Genomic DNA, 26,058 nt, shown 5'->3' with positions numbered 1-26,058 from the left:
TCATTTTGAACAGGATCATCAATTTTCTCTTGTCGACTAAGTGCTCTTCTCAAAGGAGTACGATTTAAATTCAAATCAATACAAGTTTGTCTCATATATCTACCCTTTCTCAAATGATTACTTACCAAAGAGGTTGTAATAACCCTTTGAGTAGCTCTGTTATCCTTCTCCCTACTATTTTTTAAATGTTATTGAGAGCACTAAAAAGATTCTTCACAATAATAGTATTTCTTTCCAACTTTTTATTGACACAAATCTTCAATTTGGAAAGCATAGGTCTCATCTTTTGCATCTTTAATAAGTGCATAAAAAGCTAACATTTCTCTACCACTGTCTTGTTGCCGAAAAACTGCTTATATAGTCTTGAAACCCATAACCGAATGGTTCTTTTTGATTTTTTCCCTTCCAAACTAGTAATAATCATTTCATCAATTTCAATTATCCATTTTGGTGTTTTAGAACCTTCATGTCGATTATAATTAGGAGATATGTAAAGTTCTTGTACGTTAGGTTCCAGTGCATTGTCATGTTCGACATGGTCAATTATGCAATTTGGATTATGACTTGGTAGCATTTCATTTTCAAAATTTTTATTCTCTACTTTTTCAATTTCGGCATTATCATTTTCAATAGGTACATTTTCATTCCCCAACTGTACATATTCATTATCTGAATCTATGATTTCACCTTTGACTAATTGATCGTCAACTTGATTGATATTTAGCATATCTTGTCTTTTTCTTCAGTATTCCATTTTGTCCCTTTCCCTATATGCTGCAATGTCTTCATTGGATATCTTCCTTTTGTGTTTAGCCTTTTGACAACTGCTGCTCCCCATTCAGATGATAATATCGGACACCTAGGGTTATATTTTTGAACTTTTTTCGATTGGTTGGGCACCAAAATAAAACTTTTTGTAAAATCTATAACAAAAATTAAAAAAATGATGTTGTTGGGTCTGCAGGGACAGGAAATATGTTGCAAAATGATGCCATTAATATTGGATATCCTACTTCAAATTGAATATCCAATATGCCCCCAGGGACATCTTGGAGGGAAAACCAAGTTTGTAAGCTAATATTTTATAATTTATCAATTATTTCACATATATTACTATGTAAAAATATATTATAATATATATTATATATATATATATATATATATATATATATATATATATATATAAAATAACATAACGTAAAGATACAACATATAATCTATTAATATATTATGTTATTCTTATTACAATCTAAAAATATAATATATATATTATTAAATTATATTATTATTATTTCTCCAATATTTTAATTAAATATAGTAATGTAATATATATATATATATATATAATATTATTATAATTATAATCCATAATATATTATTATTATGAGCTATGTTATTAATATATAATAATATATTATCACATTAGCATTATAATCTATATATATATATATATATATATATATATATATTAGAATCGTTCTTATGGGTCCAAAGGAGTCATAGGGTGACATTTGATCCCTTTCGACCCATTACATGATGACATACGTCCCTAGGGGTCCTAAGACCCCTATGGACATATTAGAATTGTTATTATGGCTCAAAGGGGGTTATAGGTTGACTTATGACCCCCTTCGACCTATTAAATAATGAAATATGTCCATAGGGGTCCTAGGACACCTCAGGACATATTAGAATTGTTCATATGGGTTAAAGGAGGTTATAGGTTGACCTATGACCCCCTTCAACCCATTAAATGAGGACATATGTCCCTAGGGGTCCTAGGATCCATAGGGACATATTAGAATCATTCTTGTGGGTCCAAGGGGGTCATAGGTTGATCCCCTTCGACCCATTAAATGATGACATATGTCCCTAGGGGTCCTAGGGCCCCTAGGGACATATTAGAATCATTCTTATGGGTCAAAGGGGGTCATAGGTCCCCTTCGAACCATTACATGATGACATATGTCTCTAGGGGTCCAACATATTAGAATCGTTCTTGTGGGTCAAAGAGGGTAATAGGTTGACATATGACTCCCTTCGACCCATTACATGACGACATATCACACTAGGAGTCCTTAGACCCCTAAGGACATTTTAGAATCATTCTTATGGGTCAAAGGAGGTCATAGGTTGACCTATGATCCCCTTCGACACATTAAATGATGACATATGTCCCTATGGGTCCTAGAACCCCTAGGGACATATTAGAATCATTTTTGTGGGTATTAGGGGGTTATAGGTTGAACTATGACCCCCTTCGACCCATTAAATGATGACATATGTCCCTAGGAGTCCTAAGACCCCTAAAGGATATTAAAATCATTCTTGTGAGTAAAAGGGGGTCATAGGTTGACCTATGACCCCCTTCAACGCATTAATAGATGACATATGTCCCTAGGGGTCCTCAGACCCCTAGGGACATATTAGAATCGTTGTTGTGGGTCAAAGGGGGGAATAGGTTGACCTATGACCCCCTTTGACCCATTAAATGATCACATATGTCCCTAGGGCTCCTAGGACCCCTAGGGACATATTATAATCATTCTTGTGGGTCCAAGGGAGTTATAGGTCAACCTATGACCTCCTTCGAAATATTAAATGAAGACTTATGACCCTAGGTGTCCTAGGACCCTTAGGGACATTAGAATCCTTCTTGTCGGTCCAAGGGGGTCATAGGTTGACCTATGACCCCCTTCGACCAATTAGATGATGACATATGTCCCTAAGGGTCCTAGGACCCCTAGGGACATATTACAATCATTCTTGTAGGTCAAAGTGGGTCACAGGTTGACCTATGATCCCCTTCGACCCATTAAATGATGACATATGTCCCTAGGGGTCTTAGGACCCCTAAAGACATATTAGAATCATTCTTCTAGATCAAACTTATGACCCCCTTCGACCCGTTAAATGATGACATATGTCCCTAGGGGTCTTAGGATCCCTAGCAACATATTAGAATCGTTCTTGTGGGTCAAAGGGGGTCATAGGTTGAGCTATGACCCCCTTCGAACCATTACATGACGACATATGTCCATAGGGGCCCTAGGGGTCCTAGGACCCCTACAGACATATTAGAATCATTCTTGTGGGTCAAAGGGTGTCATAGGTTGACCTATGACCCCTTTCGACACATTACATGACGACATATGTCCCTAGTGATCCTAGGACCCCTAGGGAGATATTAGAATCATTCTTGTGGGTCATAGGAGGTTAGAGGTTTACCTATGATCTCCTTCGATCCATTAAATGATGACATATGTCCCTAGGGGTCCTAGGACACCTAGGAACATATTAGAATCATTCTTATGGGTCAAAGGTGGTCATAGGGTGACCTATGACCCCCTCCGACCCATTACATGATGACATATGTCCTTAGGGGTCCTAAGACTCGTAGGGACATATTATAGTCATTCTTATGGATTAGAGGGGGTCATAGGTTGACTTATAACCCCCTTTGCCGCATTAGATGAAGACATATGTCCGTAGGGGTTTAAGGACCCCTAAGGACATATTGGAATCGTTCTTGTGGGTCCAAGGGGGTCATAGGTTGACCTATGACCCTCTTCGACCCATTACATGATGACATATGTCCATAGGTGTCCTAGGACCCCTAAGGACATATTAAAATCATTCTTGTGGGCCAAAGGGGGTCATAGGTTGACCTATAACCCCCTTCGACCCATTACATGGTGACATATGTCCCTAAGGATCCTAGGACTCCTAGGGACATACTAGAATCGTTCTAGTGGGTAAAAAGGGGTCATAGGTTGACCTATGACCCCCTTCAACCCATTATATGATGACATATGTCACTAGGAGTCCTAGGACCCCTAGGGACATATTAGAATCCTTTTTGTCAGTCAAAGGGTGTCATAGGTTGACCTATTACCCCTTTCGACAATTAACTGATGGCATATGTCACTAGAGGTCCTACGACCATTAAGGACATATTAGAATCATTCTTATGGGTTAAAGGGGCCCTATGACCCCCTTCATCCCATTAAATAATGAAATATGTCCTAGGGGTCCTAGGACCCCTAGGGAAATATTAGAATCATTCTTGTGGGTCAAAGGGGGTCATAGGTTGACCTATGAACCCCTTCGACCTATTAAATGATGACATATGTCCCTAGGGGTCCTAGGATCCCTAGGGACATATTAGAATCATTCTTGTGGGTCAAAGGGGGCATAGGTTGACCTATGACCCCTTTCGACTCATTAAATGACAACATATGTCCTTAGGGGAGCTAGGACCCAAAAGGACATATTAGAATTGTTCTTGTGGGTAAAAGGAGGTCATAGGTTGATCGGTGAACCCCTTTGACTCATTAAATGATGACATATGTTGATAGGGGTCACAGGACCCCTAGGGACATATTAGAATCATTCTTGTGGGTCAAAGGGGCTCATAAGACCCATTAAATGATGACATATTTCTCTAAGGGTCCTTGGACACCTAGGGACATATTAGAATTATTCTTGTGGGTCAAAGGGGGTTATAGGTTAACCTATGACCCACTTCAACTTATTAAATGACGACATATGTCAATAGGGGTCTTAGGACACCTAGGGACAAATTAGAATTGTTCTTGTGTGTCAAACAGGGTCATAGGTTGTCCTATGACCCCCTTCGACCCATTAAATGGTGATATATGTGCCTAGGGATCCAAAGACCCCTAGGGACATATTAGAATCATTCTTGTGGGTCAAAAGGGCTTTTGACCCATTAAATGAAGACATATGTCCATAGGGGTCCTAGGGCCCCTAGGGACATATTAGAATTATTCTTATTGGTCAAAGGGGGTCATAAGTTGACTTATGAACCCCTTCAACCCATTAAATGACAACATATGTCCTTAGGGGTCCTAGGATGCCTGAGTATATATTAGAATTGTTCTTATGGGTCAAAGGGGGTCATAGGGTGACCTGACCACCTTGGACACATTACATGACGACATATGTCCCTAGGGATCCTAGGACCCCTAGAGACATATTAAAATCGTTCTTGTGTGTGTTTCTAAGGGGGTCATAGGTTGACCTATGAACCCCTTCGACCCATTAAATGATGACATATCTCCCTAGGGGTCCTAAGACCCCTAGGGACATATTATAATTGTTCTTATGGGTCAAAGGGGTTCATAGGTTGACCTATGACCTCCTTTGACCCATTAAATGATGTAATATGTCTCTAGGGTTCTTAGGAACACTAGGGATATATTAGAATCGTTCGTGTGGGTCAAAGGGTGTAATAGGATAAACTATAACCCCATTTGACCCATTAAATGATGACATATGTCCTTAGGGGTCCTAGGACCCCCTAGGGACATATTAAAATCATTTTAATGGGTCAAATGGGGTCATAGGTTAACCTACGACCCCCTTTGACCCATTACATGATATCATATGTCCTTGTAGGAACATATTAGAATAGTTCTTATGTGTCAAAGGGGGTCATAGGTTGACCTATGACCCCCTACGACCCATTACATGATGACATATGTCCTTAGGGGTCCTAGGACCCCTAGGGACTTATTAGAATCATTCTTAATTGTCAAAGGGGGTCATAGGTTGACCTATGACCCACTTTGACCCATTAAATGACAACATATGTCCTTTGGGGTACTAGGACCTCTAGGGACATATTTGAATCATTGTTGTGGGTCAAAAGGGGTCATAGGTTGACCTATGACCTCCTTTGACCCATTACATGATGACATATGTCCATAGAGGTCCCAATACACCTAGAGAATATTAGAGTACTTCATATGGGTCAAAGGGGTTCATAGGTTGACCTATGACCCCCTTAGACCCATTACATAACAACATATGTCCCTAGGGGTCCTAGGACCGCTAAGGGCATATTAGAATGCTTCATATGGGTCAAAAGGGGTCATAGGTTTACCTATGATCCCCTTCAGCCCATTAAATGACAACATATGTCGCTAGGGGTCCTAGGACCCCAAGGGACATATTAGAATCATTCTTGTGGGTCTAAAAGGGTCATAGGTTGCCCTATGACCCTCTTCAACCCATTAAATGATGACATATGCCCTTAGGGGTCCTAAGATCTCTAGGGACATATTAGAATCGTTCTAATGCATTAAAGGAGGTCATAGGTTAACCTATGACTTGCTTCGACCCATTAAATAAAGACATATATCTCTAAGTGTCCTGGGACCTTTAGGAAAATATTAGAATCGTTCTTGTGGGTCCAAGGGGGTCATAGGTTTACCTATGACCCCCTTTGACCCATTACATGAGAAAATATGTTCCTAGGAGTTCTAAGACCACTAGAGACATATTAGAATCATTTCTTATGGGTCCATGGTGGTAATAGTTTGACCTATGACCCCCTTTGATCCATTAAATGACAACATATGTCCCTAGAGATCCAAGGATCCCTAGGGACATATTAGGATCGTTCTTGTGGGTCCAAGGGGGTCATAGGTTGACTTATGACCCCATTCGCCCCATTAAATGATAACATATGTCGTTAGGAGTCCTAGGACCCCTAGGGACATATTAGAATCATTTGTGTGGGTCAAAGAGGGTCATAGGTTGACCTATGACCCCCTTCAACTCATTGAATGACAACATATGTCCCTAGGGGTTGTAGGACCTTTAGGGACATATTAGAATCATTCTTCTAGGTCAAAGGGGGTCATAGGTTGAGCTATGACCCCCTTTGACCTATTAAATAAACATATGTCTCTAGAGTTCTTAGGACACCTACGAACATATTAGAATCATTCTAATAGGTCAAAGGGGGTCATAGGTTGACCTATGACCCACTTCGAACCATTACATGGTGATATATGTCTCTAAGCATTCTAGGACCCCTAAGGACATATTAGAATTATTTGACCCATAAGAATTATTCTCTAGGGGTCATATAGCTCCTAAGACCCCTAGGGACCCATATGAAGCATTCTAATATGTCACCAAGGGTCATAGCACCCGTAGGGACATATGTCGTCATGTATAGGGTCGAAGGGGGTCATAGGTCAGCCTATGACCCCTTTGACAAATATGAAGCATTCTAATATGTTCCTAAGGGTCCTAGAACCATTAGAGACCTATGTCAACATGTAATGGGTTGAAAGGAGTCATAGGTCAACGTATGAACCCCTTTGACCCACAAGAACAATTTTAATATGTCCCTAAGGGCCCTAGTACCCCTAGGCATATATGTCATCATTTAATGGGTCGAAGGGGATCATAGGTCAACCTATGACCCCCTTTGACAATTAAGAATGATTCTATTATATCCCTAGGGGTCCTAGGACCCCTAAAGACATATGTCATCATGTAATGGGTCGAAGGAGGTCATGGGTCAATCTATGACCCCCTTTGACCAATTAGAATGATTCTAATATGTCCCTAGCAGTCCTTGGACCACTAGGGACATATGTCATCATTTAATGCATCGAAAAGGATCATAGGTCAACCTATGACCCCCTTTGACTCATTAGAACAATTCTAAAAGGTTCTTAGGGGTCCTAGGACCCCTAGGGACATATGTCATCATTTAATGGATTGAAGGGGGTCATAGGTCAACCTATGACCCTGTTGGACCCATAAGAATGATTCTAATATGTCCCTTGGAGTCCTAGGTCATAAGACCCCTAAAGACATATGTACTCATTTAATGGGTCGATGGGGGTCATAAGTAAACCTATGACCCCCTTTGACCCATATGAAGCATTCTAATATGTCTCTAGGGGTCCTAGGACCCCTACGGAAATATGTCATCATGTAATGGGTTGAAGGGGGTCATAGGACAACCTATGACCCTGTTTGACCCATATGAAGCATTCTAATATGTTCTTAGGGGTCCTAGAACCCCCTACGAACATATATCATCATGTAATGGATCGAAGGGGTCCATAAGTCAACCTACCACCCCCTTTGACCCATAAGAACGATTCGAATATGTTGCTAAGATTCTTTGGACCCCTAGCGACATATGTCATCATGTAATGGGTCGAAGGGGGTCATAGGTCAACCTATGACCCCCTTTGACCCATACGAACGATTCTAATATATTCTTAGGGGTCCTAGGACCTTGAAAGACATATGTCATTATTTAATAGGTCGAATGGGTTCATAGGTCAACATATTACCCCCTTTGACCAATAAGAATGATTCTAATATGTCTGTAGGGCTCCTAGGGGTCCTAGGACCCCTAAGGATATATGTTGTCATGTAATGAGTTGAAGGGGGTCATAGGTCAACCTATGAACCCCTTTGACCCATTAGAACAATTCTAATATTTCCTTAGGTGTCCTAGGACCCCTAGGGACATATGTCCTCATTTTATAGGTCGAAGGGGGTCATAGCTCAACCTATGACCCCCTTTGACTCACAAGAACAATTCTAATATGTCCCTAGGCGTCCTAGGCATCTTAGGGACATATGACATCATTTAATGGGTACCCACAAGAATGATTCTAATATGTCTCTAGGGGTCCAAGGACCCGTAGAGACATATGTCATCATTTAATGGGTCGAAGGGGGTCATAGGTCAACCTATGACCCCCTTGGACCGACAAGAACAATTCTAATATATCCCTAGTGGTCCTACGACCCCTAGGGATATATGTCATCATGTAATTGGTTGAAGGGGGTCATAATTAAATCTATGACCCACTTGGACCGACACGAATGATTCTAATATGTCCCTAGGGGTCCTAGGTCCCCTGCAGATTTATGTCATCATTTAATGAGTGGAAGGGGGTCATAGTTCAACCTATGACCCACTTTGACCTACAAGAATGGTTATAATATGTCCCTAGGGGTCTTAGGAATCCTATAGAAATATGTTATTATGTAATCGATCGAAGGTGGTCATAAGTCAACCTATGACCCCCTTGGACTGACAAGAACAATTCTAATATGTCCCTAGGGGTCCTAGCACCCCTACGAACATATGTCCTCATCTAATGGGTCGATGGGGGTCATAAGTCAACCTATGACCCCCTTTGACCCATAAGAACTATAATAATATGTCCCTGGGGGTCCTAGAACCCCAAGGGACGTATGTCATCATGCAATGGGTCAAATGGGGTCATAGGTCACTTTATGACCCCCTTGGGTCCATAAGAATGATTCTAATATGTCCTTAGTGGTCTTAGGAGCCCTAGGGACGTATGTCATCATTTAATGGGACAATGAGGGTCATAGGTCAACCTATGACCCCCTTTGACCTACAAGAATGATTTTAATATGTCCTTAGGGGTCTTAAGATTCCTAAGGACATGTGTCATCATGTAATGGGTCGAAGGTGGTCATACCTCAACCTATGATCCCCTTTGACCCAAAAGAATGATTCTAATATGTCCTAAGAACATATGTCGTCATGTAATGGGTCGAAAGGGTTCATAGCTCAACCTATGAACCCCTTTGACCAGAAAAAATGATTCTAATATGTCCCTAGGGGTCTTAGGACTCCTAAGTGCATATGTCATGATTTAATGGGTCGAAGGGGGTCATAGGTCAACCTATGACCCCCTTTGACCCACAAGAACGATTCTAATGTATATCTAGATGTATAAGAATAATTCCCTATTTGACCCATAAGAATAATTCTAATATGTCCCTAGGGGTCTTAGGAGCTCCTAGGGGTCATAGGAGCTCCTAAGACCCCTGGGGATACATTAGAATAATTCTTGTGGGTCAAAAGGGGTCATAGGTTGACCTATGACCCCCTTCAACCCATTAAATGAAGACATATGTCCCTAGGACCCCTAAGGACATATTAGAATCATTCTTATTGGTCAAAGGGGGTCATAGATTTACCTATGAAACCCTTTGTGTCTTTAAATGATGACATATGTCCTTAGGGGTCCTAGGACCCCTAGGGATATGTTAGAATCGTTCTTATGGGTCATAGGGTATCATAAGGTGACCTATGAACCCTTTCGACCCATTACATGACAACATATGTCCCTAGTGGTCTTAGGACACCTAGGGATATATTAGAATTCTTCATATGGGTAAAATTGGGTCATAGGTTGACCTGTGACACCCTTTCACCCACTGCATGATGAGATATATCCCTAGGGGTCCTAGAATGCCTAGATACATATTAGAATGGTTCATTATGATCAGAGGGGGTCATAGGTTGACCTATTACCCCCTTTGACCCATCAAATGATGACATATGTCCCTTGGGGTCCTAGGACCCCTAGGGACATATTATAATCGTTCTTATGGATCAAAGGGGGTCATAAGGTGATCTATGACCCCCTTCGACACTTTACTAATGACATATGTCCCTAGGGGTCCTAGGACCCATAGGGACATATTTAAATAGTTCCCCTTTGACCCATTAGAATGATTCTAATATGTCCCTAGGTGTCCTAGGACCCCTAGGCACATATTAGAATCATTCTTGTTGGTCAAAGGGGGTCATAGGTCAACCTATGACCCCTTTCAATCCATTAAATGATGACAAATATCTTTAGGGGTCCTAAGACCCCTAGGGACATATTAGAATCATTCTTATGGGTCCAAGGGGCTCATAGGTTTACTTATGACCCCCTTCGACCCATTAGATGATGACATATGTCCCTAGGGGTCCTAGGACCCCTAGAGACATATTAGAATCGTTCTTTTGGGTCCAAAGGCATCATAGGTTGACCTATGACCCCTTTTAACCCATTAAATGATGACATATATCCCTAGGGGTCCTATGACCACTATGGACATATTAGAATCGTTCTTATGAGTCAAAGGGGATCATATGGTGACCTATGAACCCCTTCGACCCCTTAAATGATTACATATGTCCTTAGGGGTCCTAGGACCCCTAGGGACATATTAGAATCTTTCTTATTGGTCAAAGGGGGTCACAGGTTGATCTCTGACCCCTTTCAATGCATTACATGAGGACATATGTCCCTAGGGGTCCTAGGACCCTTAGGGACATATTAGAATCATTATTTTGGGTCTAAGGGGGTCATATGTTGACCTATGACCCCCTTCAACCCATTAAATGACGAGATATGTCCCTTGGGGTTCAAGGACCCATAGGTACATATTAGAATTATTTTTGTTTGTCAAAGGGGGTCATAGGTTGACGTATGACCTCTTTTGATCCATTACACAATGATATATGTCCCTAGGGGTCCTAAGACCACTAAGGACATATTAGAATCATTCTTATAGGTTAAAGGGGGTTATAAGATGACCTATGACCCCCTTCGACCCATTCAACGATGACATATGTCCCTATAGGTCCTATGACCCCTAGCAACATATTAGAATCCTTCTTATGGGTCAAAGGGGGTCATAGGTTTACCTATGATGCCCTTCAACGCATTACATAGCGACATATTAAAATCATTTTTGTGGGTCTAACTTATGACCCCCTTTGACCCCTTTAATGACGAGATATGTCTTTTGGTGTCCAACAACCCCTAGGTACATATTAGAATCATTCTTGTGGGTCAAAGGGGGTCATAAGTTGACGTATGACCACCTTCAATCCATTACATGATGATATATGTTTCTAGGGGTCCTATGACTGCTAGGGACATATTATAATCATTCTTATGGATTAAAGGGTGTCATAGGGTGACCTATGACCCCCTTCGACCCATTCAATGATGACATATGTCGCTAGGGATCCTATGACCCCTAGCGACATATTAGAATCATTCTTATGGGTCAAAGGAGGTCACAGGTTGACCTATGACACCCTTCAATGCATTACATGATGACATATGTCCTTAGAGATCTTAGGACCCCTAGCGACATATTAGAATATCTCATATGGGTCAAAGGGGTTCATAGGTCAACCTATGACCCCGTTTGACTCATTACAAGAGGACATATGTTCCTAAGGGTCCTACGACCACTAAGGACATATTAGAATCGTTGTTATGATTTAAAGGGGGTTATAAGGTGACCTATGACCCCCTTCGACCTATTAAATGACAACATATGTCCGCAAGGGTCCAAGGACACGTAGCGACATATTAGAATCATTCTTATGGGTCAAAGGGGGTCATAGGGTGACCTATGACCCCCTTCAACCCATTAAATGATGACATATTTCTCTAGGGGTCTTAAGAACCCTTGAGACTTATTAGAATTGTTCTTATGGGTCAAAGAGTGTCATAGGTTGACCTATTACTCCCTTCGACACATTAAATGATGACATATGTCCATAAGGGTCCTAAGACCTCTAGGGACATGTTAGAATAATTCTTGTGGGTCAAAGGGGGTCATAGGTTGACCTATGACCACCTTCAACCCATTAAAGGATGTCATATGTCCGTAGGGGTCCTAAGACCCCTAGGGACATATTAGAATCGTTCTTGTGAGTCAAAGGGGTTCATAGGTTGACCTATGACCACCTTCGACCCATTAAAGGATGACATATGTCCATAGCAATCGTAGGACACTTAAGGACATATTAGAATTATTCTTGTGTGTCAAAGGGTGTCATAGGTTGACCTATTTCTCCCTTCGACCCATTAAATGGTTGCATATGTGCCTATGGTTCCTAGGACACTTAGGGACATATTAGAATCATTTTTGTGGGTCAAAGGGGTCCATAGGTTGATCTATGACCCCCGTTGACCCATAAAATGATGAGATATGTCCCTTGGGGTCCAAGGACCCTTAGGTACATATTAGAATCGTTCTTGTGGATCAAAGGGAGTCATAAGTTGATGTATGACCTCCTTCGATTCATTACATGATGATATATGTCCATAGGGGTCCTAAGACAGCTAGGGACATATTAGAATCATTTTTATGGGTCAAAGGGGGTCATAGGGTGACCTATGACCTCCTTCGACCCATTAAACGATGACATATATCCCTATGGGTCCTATGACCCCTAGGGACATATTAGAATCATTCTTATGGGTCAAAAGAAGTCATAGGTTGACCTATGACTCCATTCAATGCATTACATGATGACATATGTCTCTAGGGGTTCTAGGACCCCTAGGGACATATCAGAATACTTCATATGGGTCAAAAGGGGTCATAGGTTGACCTATGACCCCCTTTGACCCATTACAAGATGACATATTTCCCTAGGGGTCCTAGGATCGCTAAAGACATATTAGAATCGTTCTTATGGGTCAAATGGGGTTAAAAGGTGACTTATGAGCCCCTTTGACACATTACTAACGACATATGTCCCTAGGGGTCTTAGGAGCCTTAGGGACATATTAAAATCGTTCCCCTTTGACCCATTAGAACGATTCTAATATGTCCCTAGGAGTCCTAGAACCCCTAGGCACATATTAGAATCATTCTTGTAGGTAATCCTAAGATCCCCTTCGACCCTATAAATGATGACATATATATCTAGGGGTCCTAGGACCCCTATGGACCTATTAGAATCATTCTTGTGGGTGCAAGGGAATCATAGATTGACCTATGACCCCCTTCAACCCGTTAAATGACGACATATGTTCGTAGGAGTCCTAGGACCGCTAGGGACATATTAGAATCATTCTTATGGGTCAAAGGGGGTCATATGGTGACCTATGGCCTGCTTCAACCCATTAAATGATTACGTATGTCTCTAAGGATCCTAGGACCTTGAGGGACATATTAGAATCTTTCTTATGGATCAAAGGGGTTCACAGGTTGACCTATGACCCCCTTCAACACATTACATGATGACATATGTTCCTAGGGGTCCTAGGACCCATAGAGACATATTAGAATTGTTCTTATGATCAAAGGGGGTCATAGGGTGACCTATGACCCCTTTTAACCCATTAAATCATGACATATGTCCCTAGGGGTCCTATGAAATCTAGGGACATATTAGAATAGTTCTTATGGGTCAAACGGGGTCATAGGTTGACCTATGACCCCCTTCGATGCATTACGTTATGACATATGTCCCTAGGAGTCTTAGGACCCCTAGGGATATATTATAATGCTTCATATGGGTGAAAGGGGTTCATAGGTTGACCTATGACCCCATTCGATTGATTACATGACAACATATGTCCCTAAGGGTCCTAGGACCACTACAGACATATTAGAATCATTCTTATGGGTCAGAGGGGGTTATAAGGTGACCTATGACCCCTTCGACCCATTAAATGACGATATATGTGCCTAGGGGACCTAAGACACGTAAGGACATATTAGAATAATTCTTATGGGTCAATAGGGGTCATAGGCTGACTTATGACCCCCTTCGACCCATTAAATAATGACATATGTCCCTAGGTGTCCTAGGACCCCTAAGGACACATTAGAATTGTTATTGTGTGTCAAAGAGGGTCATAGGTTGACCTATGACCCACTTTGACCCATTAAATGATGACATATGTCCCTAGGGGTCGTAGGATCCCTAGGAACATATTAGAATCATTCTTGCAGATCAAAGGGGGTCATAGGTTGACCTATGACTCCCTTCGACCCATTAAATGATGACATATGTCGATAGGGCTCCTAAGACCCCTAGTGACATATTAAAATCATTCTTGTGGGTCAAAGGGTGTCATAGGACACATTAAATAATGACATATTTCTCTAGGGGTCCTACGACACCTAGTGACATATTAGAATCATTCTTGTGGTTCAAAGGGGGTCTTAGGTTGACCTATGACCCCTTTCGACTATTAAATGATGACATATGTCCCTAGGGGTCCTAGGACCCCTAGGGACAATTAGAACTTTTCTTGTGTGTCAGAGGTGGTCATAGGCTGACCTATAACCCCTTTCAACCCATTAAATGATGACATACGTGCCTAGGGGACCTAGGACCCCCAAGGACATATTAGAATCATTCTTTTGGGTCAAAAGGGGTCATAGGTTGACCTATGACCCCTTTTGACCCATTAAATGACAACATATGTCCCTAGGGGTCCTAAGACCTCTAAGGAGATATTAGAATCATTCTTATTGATCAAAGGGGGTCACAAGTTGACCTATGAACACCTTCGACGTATTAAATGAAGACATATGTCCTTAGGGGTCCTAGGACCCCTAGGAATATATTAGAATCGCTCTTATGGGTCAAAGGGGGTCATAGGGTGACCTATGACCCCCTTCAACCCATTACATGATGACATATGTCGCTAGGGGTCCTAAGACCCCTAGGGACATATTAGAATCTTTTTTATGGGTCAAAGGGGGTCATAGGTTGACCTATGACCCCCTTTGACCCGTTACATGATGACATATGTCCCTAGGGTTCTTAGTACCCCTAGGGTCATATTAGAGTGCTTCATATGAGTCAAAGAGGGTCATAGGTTGACCTATGACCCCCTTTGACCCATTACAAGATGACATATGTCCCTAGGGGTCCTAGGACCCCTAAGAACATATTAGAATGCTTCATTATGGTCAAAGGGGGTCATAGGTTGACCTATGACCCCTTTTGACCCATTAAATGATGACATATATCTCCAAGGGTCCTATGACACCTAGGGACATATTACAATCGTTCTTGTGGGTCCAAGAGGGTCATAGGTTTACTTCTGACCCCCTTACACCCATTACATGACGACATATGTCCATAGGGGTCCTAGTACCCTTAGGAACATATTAGAATCATTCTTGTGGGTCCATCAACCCATTAAATAATGACATATGTCCTTAGGGGTCCTAGGACCCCTAGGGACATATTAGAATTGTTCTTATGGGTCCAAGGGGGTCATAGGTGGACATATGACCCCCTTCGATGCATTAAATGATGACATATGTCCCTAGGGGTTCTAGGAACCCTAGGGACATCTTAAAATCATTTTTGTGGGTGAAAGGGCGTCATAGGTTTACTTATGACCCCCTTCGACCCATTAAATGATGACATATATTCGTAGGGGTCATAGGACCCCTAGGAACATATTAGAATCGTTCTTGTGGGTCAAAGAGGGTCATAGGTTGAGCTATGAACCCTTTCGACCCATTAAATGATAACATATGTCCTTAGGGGTCCTAGGACCCCTAGAGACATATTAGAATCATTCTAATGGGTCAAAGGGGGTCATAAGTTGACCTATGACCCCCTTCGACCCATTACATGACGCCATGTGTCTGTAGGGGTCCTAGGACCCCTAAAGTCATATTAGAATCATTCTTAAGGGTCAAAGGGGGTGATAGGTTCACCTATGACCCCCTTCGACCCATTACATGATGATATATGTCCCTAGGTGTCGTAGGACCCATAGGGATATATTAGAATCATTCTTAATTGTCAAAGGAGGTCATAGGTTGACCTACGATCCCCTTCGACTCATTAAATGATGACATAAGTGCTTAGGGGTACTAAGACCCCTGGGGACATATTAGAATCGTTCTTGTGGGTCAAAGGGGGTCATATGTTGATCTACGACCCCCTTCGACCCATTACATGATGAGATATGTCCCTAGGGGTCCTAGGACCCCAAGGGATATATTAGAATGCTTCATATTTATCAAAGGGGGTCATAGGTTGACCTATGACCCCCTTCGACGCATTACATGATGACATATGTCCCTAGGGGTCCTAGGACCCCTAGGGACATATTAGAATGCTCCATATGGGTCAGAGGGGGCCATAGGTTGACCTATGATCCCCTTCAATCCATTAAATGATGACATATGTCTCTAGGGGTCTTAGGACATTGAGGGACATATTATAATCATTCTTATGGGTCAAAGGGGGTCATAGGGTCATCTATGACCCCCTTCGACCCATTACATCATGAAATATGTCCCTAGGGGTCCTAGGACCCCTAGGGACATATTATAATCATTCTTATAGGTCAAAGGGGGTCATAGGTTGACTTATGACCCCCTTTTGATCCATTACATAATGACATATGTCCCTAGGGGTCCTAGGACCCCTAGGGACATATAAGAATCATTCTTGTGGGTCAAAGGGGTTGATAGGTTGACCCATGACCCCCTTCGACCCATTAAATGATGATATATGTCTCTAGGGGTCCTAGGACCCCTAGGTACATATTAGAATCGTTCTTCTGGGTCAAAGGGGGTCATAGGTTGACCTATGACTGCCTTTGATCCATTACATGATGATATATGTCCCAAGGGGTCCTAGGACTACTAGGGACATATTCAAATTGTTCTTATGGATCAAAGGGGGTCATAGGGTGACCTATGACTCCCTTCGACCCATTAAATGATGACATATGTTCCAAGGGTTCCTATGACTGCTAGGGGCATATTAGAATTGTTCTTATGGATCAAAGGGGGCCATAGGTTGAGCTATGACCCCCTTTGATGCATTACATGATGACATATGTCCCTAGGGGTCCTAGGACCCCTACGGACATATTAGAATGCTTCATATGGGTCAAACGGGGTCATAGGTTGACCTATGACCCCCTTCGAGCCACTACATGATGACATAGGACCCGAAGGGTCCTAGGACCCCTGGGTACATATTAGAATGTTTCATATGTGTCAAAGTTGGTCATAGGTTGACCTATGACCTCCTTCGACCCATTACATGATGACATATGTCTCTAGGGGTCTTAGAACTTTTGGAGACATGTTAGAATTGTTCTTATGGTTCAAAGGGGGTCATAGGTTCAAAGGGGGTCATAGGGTGACCTATTACCCCCTTTGATCCATTAAATGATGACATATGTCCCTAGGGATCCTAGGAACCCTAGGGACATATTCAAATTGTTCTTGTGGGTCAAAGGGGGTCATAGGTTGACCTATGATCCCCTTCAACCCATTGCATGATGACATATGTCTGTAGGGTCCTAGCACCCCTAGGGACATATTAGAATCATTCTTGTGAGTTAAAGGGGGTCATAGGTTGACGTATGATCCCCTTTGACCCATTACATGATGACATATGTCCTTATGGTTCTGAGGACCCCTAGGGACATATTAGAATCATTCTTGTGGGTCGACCCATTACATGATGACATATGTCCCTAGGGGTTCGAGGACTGCTAGGGACATATTAGAATCATTCTTGTGGGTCAAAGGGGCTCATAGGTTGACCTATGACCCCCTGCGATCCATTACATGACAACATATGTCCCTAGGGGTCCTAGGATCCCCTAGGGACATATTAGAATCGTTCTTGTGGGTAAAAGGGGGTCATAGGTTGACCTATGACTCCTTTCAATCCATTACATGATGAAATATGTCCCTAGGGGTCTGAGGACCCCTGGGGACATATTAGAATGATTTTTTTGGGTCAAATGGACCTATGACTCCCTTCGACCCATTAAATGATGAGATATGTCCCTAGGGGTCCTAGGACCTGTAGGTACATATTAGAATCATTTTTGTGGGTCAAAGGGGGTCATAGGTTGACCTATGACTTCCTTCGATGAATTACATGGTGATATATGTCCCTAGAGGTCCTAGTACCGCTAGGAACATATTAGAATCGTTCTTATGGGTCAAAGGGGGTCATAGGGTGACGTATGACCCCCTTCAACCTAGTAAAATGACAACATATGTTTGTAGGGGTCCGATGACCCCTAGTGACATATTAGAATCATTCTTATGGATCAAAGGGGATCATAGGTTGACCTATGACCCTCGTTGATACATTAGATGATGACATATGGGACATATTAGAATGCTTCATATGGGTCAAAGGGGGTCATAGGTTGACCTATGATCCCCTTCAACCTATTACATGATGACATATGTCCCTAGGGGTCCTAGGAGCACTAGGGACATATTAGAATCATTCTTATGGGTCAAAGGGGGTCATAGGGTGACTTATGACACCCTTCAACCCATTAAATGATGACATATGTCCTTAGGGGTCCTAGGACCCCTAGGGACATATCAGAATTGTTCTTATGTGTCAAAGAGGGTCATAGGTTGGCCTATGACTCCCTTCGATGCATTACATGACGACATATGTCTTTCGAGGTCCTAGAACCCCTAGGGACATATTAGAATGCTTCATAAGGGTCAAAAGGGTTCATAGGTTGACCTGTGAACCCCTTCGACCCATTACATGATGACATATGTCCAGAGGGGTCCTAGAACCCCTAGAGATATATTAGAATGCTTCATATGTGTCAAAGCGGTTCATAAGTTGATCTATGACCCTCTTCGACCCATTACATGATGACATATGTCCCTAGGGGTCCTAAGACTGCTAGGGACATGTTAGAATCGTTCTTATGGGTCAAAGGGGGTCATATGGTGACCTATGACCCCCTTCAACCCATTACATGTCAATATTATATTTAATAATTATATTATATTATATATTTTAATATAATAATAATATATTATTAGATTATATAACAATAATAATCATATATGTTACTAGATTATAGATTTAATAATAATAATAATAATATATATTATATATATTAGGATATTATATTTAAAAGTATATTATATTTAATAATAATAATCATATATTTTAGTATAATGTAATAATAATTATAATATTAATGTTCACATAGTCACAAAATATATAATTTCTTCTAAAATTGTCTAAAGTTATTGTTTTATGTTCATTTCCGTTTAAATTTGTTTCTTTCCATATTTAAAATTGAAAAAAACTTGCCTTTTGAAATTTCCCTCCAAATAGGCATTGGAAGTCACCAAGCCTAATCAGATATCCAATTAGGCTTGGTATTTACCAACCCTATCTGGTCAACCCAAAAAACGTGTTTGAGGAGGATTTTAGTGACACTCAAACTTCGGGTAGCCATCTGACAATGTTATTTTGATCGAAATTGAATGAAATGAAAAAGGTTTTTTAATATCGCTCTCGAGCTTCCATCAATATTATTTCTGTCAAATTCTGACTTCGATAAGTATTTATTAATTAATTATCAATAAAGATTATTGTAAAGGGTTGATTGACATATTGATTGAAAAATAGCTATAACTTTCGAAAGGTATAACATTTTTTAAATTTAAAAGTTGCGTCACATTCTATGCTTTGCCTAGACTAAGAAATTAACAAAAAAAAAAATTGGTAAAATTTTCTATTAGTTAAGGTGGTCAGACATGGGAGTTTTTTTTCTTCGAAAAATGTTGTGGTAGAAAATTCATATTTAATTATTTATTTGGAATCAAAATATCAAAAAATATGCATCACATCCAAGCATGAGTCTACTTTTTATATCTATAATTATATTAAAAAAATATTATCATTTGATTTTGATTAAGGTGGTCGGACATACACATACTTTTTATTTTCGCCTTGAAATTTTTGTAGTACTGAATTAAAATCCAAACTTTTGACCTATCAATTATTTTTTTCTCTTGATAAGGCCTAGTAGTTTAGAAACTACATTCAATTTTCTACAGATTATTTTCTTACAACTTTTTGATATAAAGTCCATAACCACTTTAAAATTATGTGTCAAGTTGAGATAACCCTGATTTGCTAATTTTTCACTGCCACTTAAGGCCATAGTTTGGTACACCATGATCCTGTACATACCGTACTACTAATTTTAGTTAAAAACTTGAGCAAATTTCTTTAAAAGTTGACTCTAATGTAAAATTTAAGGTAGGTTGAACATCAAAACTAAGCTAACCCAACCAAATATCACTTCCCACAACCAAAACCATAAAAAATTGATTGATACCAAAATTATGCATTCATTTTGTTCAATAACCACCACGACTGCAATTACAAGTTATTACACTTGTTCACAAAATTGGCTTTTGCAATTTAGTTATCTATGACATACATGTTAGAGTAATAAGATATTGCCTTATTAATTAAATTATTTTGATTTAATTGTTAAGTCACTTATTATCTCTAGTTTACTTAAGCTAAACTTTAGACATATAATAGTTAATTATTTTATTAATTATTATCATGCAACTTAGGTTTTACCCTATTAGGGTTTTGATCCTCCTTTTATAAGGATTGATCTCTTCATAATTTATTCATTCACTTTTGATAATAGCAATCCCTTTTTTGCTCATCAAGAATGTCTCATCTATGGATCTAGGATTTCCAACCTCCATAGCTTTTTTCTTCTCTCTTCTATGATAGGTGTTTTTATGTAGGTGATTCTTAAAAGATGTGGGGTTGATCTTTCATACACTTCAACATGGTATTAGAGCTCCAAATCTTCATGCCCTTGTTCTATTTATGAGAAGTTTGTCTTGGCTTTCAAATCTCTGCTTTTTGCTTAGAGGGTTTCATTTTTAAGAGTTTTTTTGTATTGAATCTGGGGGGTCACCATTTTTTGGTGCACTTTGAGCCCCAAAAAACATCACTATTAAGCTTAGAGCACCAAAAAATCCCCTATTTTCATAAAAAAATTGTTCAATTTGGGCACAGTTAGAATTTGAGGCTAACAATTTTGCTCCAAGATTCAACATGTTTCTCGAGGTGACAATTTTCTTATTTTTCACAGAAATCAAGATTTTTTGAAAATCAAGATTTTTGGAACATTTCTCAATGCATTGATTTTGTGATTTTTGGCACAAAAATCAAGATTTTTTGCATGGAAATCGAGATTTTGGAGCACGCAAATCAAGATTGTTTCAAAGATCAAGATTTTTGGCACATTTTTGAAGGTGATAATGTTGTGGTTTTTGACACAAAAAATGAGATTTGTATGGCACACAAATTGAGATTTTTGGGTACACAAATCGAGATAGTTTTGATATGGAACTAATACACTTGCCAAGGCAATTTTAGGTACTGTTGCATCCACTTTTGAGATATTTTGGCATAGATCTTGAGGCAGTAATTTTCTTCTTCTTTTCTAGTACTTTTTTTGACCTACATGTGGTTTTTTGCCATAACTTGCTCATCTGAACTTCTTTTTTCGATCTGAAAGAAGCACCGAAAAGCTAATTCTAAGCTCTTCGTGATTGTGCAGTTTATTTGGATTTTTGATGTTGTTTGGTGGCATTTTTTGGCTTTCAAGTTAGAATTTATATTTTTCACTTCAGGAGACATATTTTGGAACATTCTATTTTCCAGATTCTACTCTAGGCACATCCCATTTAGTTTTTTTTTTTTTTTTTCGCATTCTGATGGATATCTTGGTTATTTGAGGTCCAGGGATCAATTTTGTTGTTTTAGATAAATTTTCATGGATTATACTATCTATTGGATCAGTCTTATGTCTCTTTTGATCTTTACTGACATCTTTTTGTAGTATTTTTACAAATGCACTAAGATAAAGTGCCACTCTATTGCATTTTAGGATCTTGGACATCTTTGTGTTTAGTTGTACTCGTACTACATTATAAAGTTCCTTGGGGAGTTTTATGTTGGCCATATATTTTCTATCTTCCTTTTTCAAGTGAGTGTTCCTTCCATGGCATTAGCCTCATGATGTGTCGATGACATGTGCCAGTATATGTGTTTGTGCTTCTTTTGCACTCTCAATGTTCCTAGTTCTTCCTTCTACATGAGATATTGCATCCAGTTACAATGTTGATGTCTTACCTCTCAACATTAGAGGGGGATTATGTTGGTTCTATTGCTTTCTTGGTTTGATGGAGTGCACTATGTATTCAATATTTGATCCTAAGTACTAGGTGATTGCAGTGGCTAGATACCTATGTATTTCAGTGAGATGGATCATTTACCATATAGACATTCTTTCATTCCTATTTTTGGAGACCAGGAATATACCTTCCATCTTTGATTGATTAGCTCTTTAGACTTAGTCTTCTCTACTTGATCATGTTCTATACAATGGAGGTTCTTCAGATCAACAGTTTGGCAGTGTTTGTAGCTTCATGCTTCAGTGGTGTTCTTTATGATCATCTTTTGTTCCTATCTTCTGGAACATTCTTTCCATCTCTTTTTGGAGTAGAGTTTTTTCCATGTGATTTTTTCTATTTCTCCTCTTTATAGAGATTTGGTTGTGCTTGGGTACCTCATCAAGCCTTGTTTCCAGGACCCAAATTTTCTTTCAAAAGTAATTACTAGGGTTTGAACTACTCCCTAAGTTTATCTTAAGGGAGGGTGTTAGATTAATAAGATATTGTCATATTAATTAAATCATTTTGATTTAATTATTAAGTCACTTATTATCTCTAGTTTATTTAAGCTAAACTTTAGGCATATAATAATTAATTCTTTTATTAATTATTATCATGCAACTTAGGTTTTAACATGTTAGGGTTTTGACCTCCTTTTATAAGAATTGATCTATTTGTAATTTATTCATTCACTTTTGATAATAACAATCTTTTTTTTTCTCCATCAAGAATGTCTCATCTATGGATCTAGGATTTCCAACCTCCATAGCTTTTTGCTTCTCTCTTCTATGACAGGTGTTTGCATGTAGGTGATTCTTGGGAGTTGTGGGGTTAATCTTTCATCAACTTCAAAAATAGGTACACCTTCTATACAAGAGAAATGACATCTTTAGTAAACTATAAAATGTCTCATCTTCCACACAGCCAATGCATAAACACAATAGATGTCAAATGTGGAAGAAAAGATAATGCATGTAAACTATTTTACATGTCTAAATAAAGAAAACAACGAACATGTCATCAGAATCATCCACACATCTTCAAAATATGAATGACACATGCCTATGGTATATAGTAATTTTCAAGATACACTAACAATAATAAAGATAAGATCAATTTCATACATCATAGAAAGTATGTAACAAAAAAGTTTCTAATTTGTGCTCCTTGGTGCACCAATGATAATAGCAATACATACTTTTTAAGGATGTTATCTATTATAAATTCAAAATTACCTAACACAAACTATATTAGAATATTTGCAAGAACTCGAACAAAATTCAAGGAGAAATAATATGCAATGTTTATTTCATCAATCTTTCCATCATCAAGCCAAATGTCTTGTGCACTTAATGTTTATGTTCAATATTTGTCTTCAAGCTACCCATGCAACATAGTTCTATATTTTTTTATTTATCACTCTTCACATAAAAACTTGAATACATACATATTAGTATACAAAAGCTTACATTTTATGAATATGTCACCATCACTAAATCTTCAATTGTTACCCCAAGACCCACCACACTAAAGACATGAACTTTGGCACTTGCACCCCTTGTTTTTTAAGTGACACATATATTGGATAGATATGATATTTTGTTTGAAACAAAAATTTATTTATTACACTTATTAATTAATTAAGTTTTAATTGTTCTATTACATTTATAGGTTTTCATGTGTTCAAGTATTGGTCCATTTTTTATATCAATATTTAGATTTTTTCTTATTTACAAATAGATTGATTAATTATAATATGTAGTACAAATGTGTGGGAGGATTGGGTAAAATATTCACAAGAGGGTGATTGATTATTGGACTTTGCTCAACAATTGGGTCCTCTCCCCTAGTGTGTTGTGAGATATTTGGGATAAACCATCAATTTTCTTTTATGGAGGTTTGGATTTGCAAGTACGGTTGTCTAGTGGAAACACAAAGCTTGCAAGCAACTTATTTGAGTGAGCGTTACTATGGAGAATTTTCGCTACCTAATACAAGAGCATGAGATTCTATGTTGAAACCTCTTGAACAATACTTGATCTATGGTGAGCTCATTTTGAGTCATTCAAATTTTGAATATAACTAGACACATTTTTAAATTTATTTATAATTTTTCACAAGTTTGTATGTGTAGAGATATTTAGAATAAAACTTTTAAAATTTTAGTAGAATTACACATGATTATTTTTTAATGTTTAAAAATAATTTTGAATGTGATAAGAATGTTTGATAGATAGGACGAGAGTCTACAACACAATGGTAAATTGTGAGCCTCTTATCTAGGAGGTCTTGGGTTCGAGTCTACTTGAGCTTAATCAATAATAATAATAATTAATCACAACACTTAATAATAACAAATCTTGACCTCGACCTCTTATCGATAAAAAAAAGTTTGTTGATAGAATCAATAATCCAATTTACATTTTGACAAATTTTATTCAAAATTAGTGAAATAATTTTAATTTTTAAATACATATTTTCGGTAAATCTATAGATGTAAAAGGGGTGTCATACCTAGTAAATTCATCATCCAGTAGTTCTAGTTACATATTTTAGTTCACTTAGATAACCTTGTTATAAGTTTTTTGAAAATATTTGTAGAAGTCATAAAATATCAAACCACTTTAAAAGGATGACCTCTAATTAAAATTAATTTAATAAAAAAAAAAATGATGTTTTTGAGAAATATCTCCACTCTGCACCCCTTCATCTTAATTAAGAATATTTAAGATACTAACTATAATTAATATTAAGATTAAACATGTGACAAGTACTCAACATATTATACCTAAGAATATATAATATATACTTAGTACCATATCATGTTGTGGATCATAACATTCCATTTCCATTTAGGAAAACATTCCCCTCCATGCTTAGCAAATCTTGAATATATTATATATATTGTTGCATCTTCAATTAGCAAATTCATCTAGCTAATTATAAATTTTGAAGTGGCTCCTTTTACAATTTGATTTTGGAAGTTACATGAAATTTCTGTATATTTTCAATGAGTTCCTTCTTTGTGATATTAGAAGGAGATGGATGAAAGTGCCCACAAAATATGCATTCTTAATGAGTTTATATACAACAAGAGAGATTACATCAAGATTGTTTTACTTGGGAAATCCCATAATTAAATCTACCAATATGTCACCCATTGTTATATTTGAAAGCCTACTAAATTTTTGAACCTCAAAGTCTTTATTGCTACCCTTTTTTGTTGACACATCAAACATTTCACCACAAAATTTTGGGCATTAACTTTGATACCTTCCCAAAACAAAATGTTTCTTTATAGGATGATTATAAGTAAATGAACAAATCTTCTATACTATATTGTTAGACTCTAGAACCATCTATTCTTAGGTTGCATCATAACACATTTAAGGGTTCCTACATATCTTGAGTATTTAATATCTTTCACCCTAATGACAATTTTGTATTGTCAGTCCTTATCATCTAAGGCAAGGCCTAATGTGTTCGAGTCTTTATTTAGCAATAGTTACAACCTCAGTATATGTGAATATCATAAAACATTTTCTATATATTATGGTTGTAATATTAATGTCTAATAAAATGAATTTCTCCTTACAAAATTTCTATTTTTTCAGTAGTTGAGGTATTTTTTCTCGGTGATCATTTTATTTTCTA

Source organism: Cupressus sempervirens, chromosome 2, assembly GCF_028749045.1.
Source record: "Cupressus sempervirens isolate cs-2001-9-10 chromosome 2, ASM2874904v1, whole genome shotgun sequence".
Lineage (NCBI taxonomy): Eukaryota > Viridiplantae > Streptophyta > Pinopsida > Cupressales > Cupressaceae > Cupressus > Cupressus sempervirens.
This window is presented reverse-complemented; position numbering follows the sequence as displayed.